The sequence below is a fragment of the Corvus kubaryi genome, unplaced genomic scaffold (assembly GCF_017639235.1).
Source record: "Corvus kubaryi isolate FWS band 111438036 unplaced genomic scaffold, C.kubaryi_AGA036_p1.0 37284, whole genome shotgun sequence".
Lineage (NCBI taxonomy): Eukaryota > Metazoa > Chordata > Aves > Passeriformes > Corvidae > Corvus > Corvus kubaryi.
This window is the reverse complement of record NW_024581088.1, coordinates 3,428,961-3,436,371: the sequence shown is the minus strand read 5'-3', so window position 1 is coordinate 3,436,371 and position 7,411 is coordinate 3,428,961. Positions and strand designations below refer to the sequence as shown.

Below are 7,411 nucleotides of genomic sequence, written 5' to 3'. Positions count from 1 at the left end.
CGCCTCCGGGGCGGGCCGGCGGAGGCAGCGGGGTGGGCGCTCTCCGGGCGGCTGCCTGCTCCTGTGGCTGCTCGGCGGGGCGGGGAGGCGGCAGCCCCGGCCTGTGGTGGTGGGGCCGGGCTGGGCTATGCCGAGGAAGGACTGTTGGTGGGGGGAGGCCGCTCGCAACTCGGCTGGGTGAGCTTGTGCTCGGCTATTTGGACTCGCTGGGCTTCTTACCGTACTGCGTGTTAAGATAATAATAGTAACATGTTTGCATTTCAGGGGTCTAAAACTTTGTTTCTTCTATCTACCGCTATTTTCCCCCCTTAAAATGAAAACAATACAAGATGCATTGCAAAATATTGTAAGCAGTTACGTTATGGGGGGGGGGGGGGGGGGGGAATGATTTTGGCTCTATTTATTGAACACGTACAATGTATACAGGTTGCCCAGGAAAGCTCTGGCTGCCCTGTCCCTGGAAGTGCTCAAGGGCAGATTGGATGGGCTTGGAGCAATCTTGTCTAGTGGAAGGTGTCCCCATGGCAGAGGGTGGAATGAAATGAGCTTTTAAGATCTTTTCCAACCCAAACCCTTCTGTGATTCTATGATTCTAAATGTTCTTTTCCAGGTTAAGTCAAGGGGGCTCATCCACCTAAGTCAAGACTAATTTTTTTTATTAATTGATAATTTTGATGAAGTGTTATGGTACCAAGCTTATTGGTGCCCCTACATGCTACCAGCCCCTGACAGAGAACTGGGTTGTTGTATCCATAGCATTAGAATTTGGAAATCAGTACTCATTTTCAACCTCAGTAGTTACTGGGGCCTTGGTACATCTTTCAGCTCTGTTTATGCTCCACGTAATTAATGACATTTGTGTTAGCTCAGTGAGCAGAGCATCTGTCCTTCAGTCTGGGCCCTGATTCCTTGGGAAGTGTTTCTAATTTAAGATTGGTGTGAGGCAGGAACTCACAACTGGCCTTATTTGAAGCTCAGTGTGAGCAGTGACGGAGTAACTTCATCTTACTTGTCAACAAGTACAACATCTGTATTCCAGTGTTACTGTCAGTACCTGTTATTGGTATTTTGAGGTTGACATACGAGCATTTGCCTTCAGCCTGTAAAACTGGTTCTGCCTATGGCCTGACAGTGATGGAGTTTGCTGAGTTTCTCCTAAGGCTCTGAAACTCTGGAGGGTGAAGTTCCTGTTTTGCAAAGTGCCGTCTAATATCTGACTTTTTATGTAGGTGGTAAGTGCTTTAATCTTGTTTTGCATGTTTTTATTAATAGCTGTAGTGGGTCCCAGTGGTTGTAGGATAAGTGTTATGTAAGGGTAAAGGTAAAATTGGAAGTGTTCTGCAGCCCTCATGTGCCTGGCTGAGTTAACATCAACAGTGGATTAACTGCCTCCATTGGAGGTAAAGTAGATAATTAAATAATTATATGGCATATGGGAGTGAGAGTTAGCTTTTTTTTTTTGGTATTCAGGCTGTTTGTTCCTGTGACACTCAAATTCACTCTTTTACTCTTGTCTTTAGATTTAATTTTCTGCAGTGCTCATCAGAATCCAACATGAGACAGTGAAATACTGCAGCACTGTTGGTCATAACAGCCTGTCATGCAGCACCCTGGATATGCTTTGGTTTCTTGCCAAATTAAACAGTAGTTCTGCTCTTAGGAAGTACCAGTTTCCAGATAAGATATCATTTTCCTGGCTAGCATTAATTCTCCTACTCTTATGTGTAGGATTGCTGCTGATAAGCACTCAAAGGACAATAAGAAAGGCTAATGATAACAACCATTGCAGAGAGCCTGATGACAGATTTTGTGATGTTTCGGCTAACAGTTGAAATAAATGTAGTTTTGAGCATGGTCTCCTAAAGTGCTGCAGCCCAAGCGTAGGCAGGAGCTTCTCACAGTGGTTTATCAAACACAGAACAAGTATTTATTAAGGCATAACAGTATTGATAGGGATATGTGGCAGGTGGAGAGGCAAATGTGAGCTGAAAGTTTTAAAACCCGTCATGTCCCAAGATCCGAGCTGTTCTTATTGTAGTCTGACAGTTGAGATCACAGGATACATCCAGGGTGAAATGAATTCCAAATTCAATGCTGAAATAGCAGAACTTTTGATGTGTCATCAGCAATGCCTAAATACACGTGTACGCAGATGTACTGTGTTATCCTGAAAGGAGAATAATCCTGAATTTAAGATTATTCTTTCAGATCCTTCTCGCTCATACCCCAAAAGATGTATAGAAAAGTTTACTAAGTACTTGTAATCAGTATAGAGTACCGACAAAGGCTTTTTGCTAATGGTTTATTCAGCAATTGGAGTGTTCCTCTTCAGTGTATTCAAACAGCATCTATTACTAGTAGTGGGGATCCCCTTCAGAGAAATAAATCATGATCTTGTCAGCCCAGCAGCAAGGAAGTCCCAGCTTTAGATTCTTGAGGTGTAGGGAACAGGTCTTCTAAAGATCGTATGGAAGCTCTTCTCAGACCAGCTCTAAGTCAAGGGCTCAAGCTCTAGTCCCCACAGGGAAACTAAAGCTTAGCACAACACGTTTCCTCAGAGAATTGGGTAAATGCAGAAGTCGTGGCAAAAGAATTGCTGCTTTGCATGCTATGGTTGGTGAAAGTGAGGGTGGCTTGTTTGGAGTTTGAACAACAAATTGAAATTAGTGAAAACACTAAAAGTGACACAGTAGTTGAAGACAGTGAAAAGCAAGAACGAGGGTGATGTGAGGTGTAAAACCCAGAAAGCAATAGAAATAATGCATGAGAGGAAACTAACTTCAGGCAATTGTTAGCAAAAAGTATGGATCTGTATATTATATATAAAAATTTCTTATATGCAGTGGTTTGGGGAGGGAGGGCAGAATGGTTTTCTATTCAAGGTTGTTTTGCTTTTAGGTTAAATCTGTGAGTTCAGCTTACTGTTACTGTTAGGGCTAACACACATGCATGTTATCCTGCAGGTCTAGAAGACCAGGGGCTGAGGTCTGAAATTGCAGTATTAAGAGAAGTGCAGGGCTCCTTGAGCTGTCCATCGCTGGCCCCACCACCGCAGCTAAAGCTTTGGCTCCAGCTGCAGCCTGCTGCTGTTTCACAGCCACAAGTAGGTCATGAAGCACAGATGGCCTCGCTGCCAGGGACGTGTGGAGTCTGCAGTCCCCTTGCAGGCTATTCTCTCTCTGTGCTCTCTCTCTTTCACACAGCTAGGCTGGAGACAGTGGAATGAATTCTCATGCTACCAACCATTTTATCTTGTGCTCAGTGAGGCTTAAGGCAGAGAGCAGAGCTAGAACAAATAGTGGGAGTGAAAGTAATGATGGGGCTGTTAGAAGGGAGGCTGGGCTGGTGCTTCATGAAATAGGGCATCACCGTATCAGGAAGTTTCCTCGGCCTGACACGTCTGCACCCAGACTGACAGGGGCCCTGATTCCTGCAGAGCTGCTGTGCTTGAGCTCTAGAGCAAAATGGAATGATGCTGTAAGTATGCAGGTATTAACTTGTCCTTGTTTTGTAGCATCACAAGCCCTGTCCATTCTTCATATGTTTATCCATAGAATGGCCTTGGGGATACAGCTGTGCTGAGCTAATTTTAAAGGTACCCTTTAAAATTTCTTGCTAAGTGTAATGGCTGAGGTCCCACATTTCCTCTTCACCAGCACACAGCCATATCCCTGTGTATTTCTCCATCCACTGCCTCATCCGTACTCTTGTGAGCATCTCCAAGAGCTGCACAGCAGCAGCAGCTCACCAGAACACACTGGGTAAATACAGCATGACACCTGCCCACACTGTTACCTGAGCACTTTTATTTGCAGCATCTCATCTCATCTCATCTCATCTCATATTTTTGCATTTTCATTAAGTAACTTTAAATCTTTTTTTTTAATGCTACCACACAAAATTTTAAGCAGCATGCCACCAACATCTGCAGTTAAGAAATTCACAGTGCTGAAAGTGAGGCAAGGCACAGGTTGTGGTGACAGAGCAGCTGGAAAGATCAAGGTCAGCTGATTGCTACTGGGAGACTCTAAAGTTGCATGTATTTAAAATTCTTTTCTATAAGCATCTGAAAATACTTAAAAGAATGGGTTTTAAGTGCCATTTTAAGCCAGAGAAGCTTTATCATTATTTTTCTGCATGTGTTGAGGCATTTGTCAGAGCTTTACACTAGGTTACAAGAAAAGGATGCAGCAGCAGTGATTAGCCAGTCCTACTCTCCTGCCCTTTGGATGCTTAAGACTGAAAATGTGACTGAAATTTCCTTTCTTCTTTAAGCACATAATAGAGAGCAACGGATGTCCAGCCCAAGTCCAGCCGCGTGGTTACAGCTTCAGTCAGTAGAGGGAGTATGGACGCCTGGGTTAAAGCCACACAGGTCACCTGGGACATCCAAGAGAATTGACTTTCTCTTAGAATTCCTGTTTTGTCTGCAAAACCAGGTAAATTCTCTACACGTACATTTTTCCTAGATGCCAAAATGCAGCTGTTGGCTCCTAACATGGTTGATGAAGCTGAAAGTGTAGGAGAGGGGAATGATCATTTGTGCTTGCCATGCTTTTCTTCTTGTGCAGCCTCCCTGGGTGCACTTGTCTGTTTGCACCTGCAGCTGGGGCTGGTATGGAGCACCACCTTTTCTCCTCCGTGTCAGGGTCTTACATCACCATTAGACTGTAGCAGGGTTCTGTTTGCTTCCAGGGAGGACACAGCCTCTAGTTTTTCACTGAGGAAGCAGAGAAAGTGATTCTGTGCATGACTTACTGCTAAACATAGATGTTGCAAAGAGCATCCTGCAGAGCAAGTGCTTGCTGGGACTCCCTTGTGTAGGGGAAAGGATCTTGATGACGAAGAAAGAATCTAATGGCTCTGTGAGCTTTCTGCTTAAAGACTCAGCCCCAAGCTGGTGCAGAACCACAGGAGTGATTCGGGGGCTCTGATGAATGGTACAATCCAAGAGTTTGAAATGGAGGTAGACAATCTGGGTTCATCCATTCTTTTACCAGTGTGCCACTCTCTTTGTGTTTTCAGATGTAACACTTGGTCTATGTTTCCCATAAAAATGAGAATGTGGACTGGCTTGATTTATGTTTATCAGAACCGTCAAAAGAAATTTGCAACAAATTTGATATAAAGTGGATTGTACTTTTTAACGTTACAGTATTGCTTGAGTTTTGGTCAGACACCATGCAGCCACGATACAGCACAATACTGCCAGAGTGCATCCAGCATTTGTACTTTCTTGTGCTCATTCCTTGCATCAGCAGTCTGGGAACATTCTTCACTGACTGCCCCTAATTGGTACTGCATGACATTATGCAACCCATTTCAGCTGTATCTAGTCTCTTAAATGCTGGGCAAAACTTGATCAGAGACTTTGTTTGGCTGAATGCAACAGAGTAAATCTTAACATTGATCTGCATTCATTTTGTACGTCACAGATGGAAATGCCATAATGTTGTTGTTTATTGACAGTCCAGGACTTACTAGGCTGTGGAACTCTTGGATTCATTCAAGTCTGCAGAGCATAGATTTAGAAATATCAGAAGGAAGAGCTGCTGTGTTCCAAGCCATCAAGTTCCTAAAGCATAAAGGAGGAATTTAGCAAAAGGTTACGGTAAGGGTCAAGTCTGGTTTGGTTTAGAGTGCTCATGATAGAAGACGTGAGAAAAATCTGACAAAAATAAAAAAGGAGTTACTCTCTTCGGATCTCTGTGTGCATAGGTGATTTTTTTACTCCAAATGTTTGATGTGGTTTTGCCTAGATCAGGAATAAAAACCAGGACTTGTACTCTTAAGGTTCGTTTTAGTGGCTGCGTATCAATTTGCGATTGAAATGATGACTTGGTCTAGTAAGTCTAGAGCCAAATACCAAAACATGCAGTTGATTGTCAGAGGAGAAAATTGCTTGTGAACCCTTCCTTAGTCTGACATGAAAGGACACAGTCCTGTGTTACTGGGTGAAGATGTATTCTGGTTTATGGGGTTGAAGTCCAGCAAAACCCAGGTGCTGCATGAGCTGGCACTGCACAGGTAGAGTTGGCCCCAGGGCTCCAGGCAGCCTCTTTCAAAGGAGCTGTGACAGGACATTCCTGTGCAGGTAAGCCTTTGTTTATTAGCCCTGCAATCCAGTCTCTCCTCCACCTGGGTTAACTCCCTAAATTTAAGGCTGCTTCCCTAAATTAAACCTTAATTAGGTTCACTATATCTTTCAATTTAGGACATTTGTTGTTTATTGTTTCCAGTTATCACAGAAGTCTGAAAAATAGGGGAGAGGAGAAGAAGTTTCTCTTTCTTGCATTAGTCACTTGGGCTGTGCCACTTCCAAGTGAACAAATCCTGTCAGAGCGTGCCTTATAGAGTAAGTGGGACTCATCTGCAGGTTTGAACACAGGTTGGATAACCTCCTGATGTTTAGTCTCTTTCCTGAAAATGCCTGATTTCCCTGCAGCCTGGTTGCTCTTTCTGCTGACCTACTGTAAGGTGGTGGTTTCCTCTAAAACATAAACACAACAGGAAAGGGCACTAAATTCTAATACTGGGAGGGCTCCATTGAAGCAGCAGTCATTTTTCACTTCACTGTTGAATTTACCCAGTGTGTAAGAACCCAATGAGACAGATTGCCTATCTAGTATCAGTAAATCTTGCTTTAATGGTAATAGAGTTAACCTGATCAATTAAACATTAACTTACATATCTTTCTTTTGTGTTTTTTAACCTGTACTTCCTCAAAGCAGCTTTAACTGTAGCAGGAAGGGAAATCCTTGTATCAGTCTCCTTTGTTCCATGCACTCACAGCACCTCAGAGTGTTTGGGTTGCACAGAAGATGCACTGATTCAGCGTCCTTGGTTGTTTGCAGAGCTTTGATGCTGCAAGTCACAGGGTAAAAAGATTCTGTTGCAATTGGCTTGGAGAAGTATGAAACCATTTTGTACATATGGATAGTTGATTTAATTTAAGGGTGGTTTCTTAGGGCTTTTTGTTGTTTTTAAAATTTCTATGTGCAACAGTAAGCTTAGGTGATGCTTGCACTGATAGAGAATTATTTCTTCCTCTTCTTACCCCCTTACCATAAAGAGCACTTTAAATATAAACTTACTTTTTATCTGATCACACCACATGTCATTATTAATCCATATATTTTGCTGCTACCCAGGAAAGCCATGCGTCTCAAATGTTGACATTATTAAATGAATGTTGGCTGCTGCATCCCAGGGTGCATTTTTCTGCTTCTCCTCATGTGTGGGGGTTTTTATTGCGTTGGTTTTTCCCCTTCCTTTCATTCTGACTGCTCTGCTATGACTTGTTTCTCATTTGCTCAGCCCTACAGGGGAGGTATTCTGAGGGCTAATATCCATTAGGCAGTAACTAAAGCGATGAAGGAGGAATGTTAATGTAAAATACTACATTTCTTCT

The 7,411-nt window shown here is 43.2% G+C and overlaps 1 protein-coding gene across 10 annotated transcripts in view; it reads left to right on the top strand.

Annotated features, from left to right (window-relative positions):
- Positions 1-7,411, top strand: part of CLIP2 (CAP-Gly domain containing linker protein 2) — a 99,228-nt gene that overhangs the window by 119 nt on the left and 91,698 nt on the right. Inside the window, exons 1-3 of one of the 10 annotated variants that reach the window (XM_042025924.1) lie at positions 89-177; positions 4,276-4,439; positions 5,470-5,611. The gene's annotated coding sequence lies outside the window, so the exon portion shown is untranslated. Of the gene's footprint in view, positions 1-88; positions 178-521; positions 4,440-5,469; positions 5,612-7,411 lie in introns of those variants that run through there. The other 9 variants (XM_042025914.1, XM_042025920.1, XM_042025916.1 and 6 more) reach the window with 9 other exon arrangements.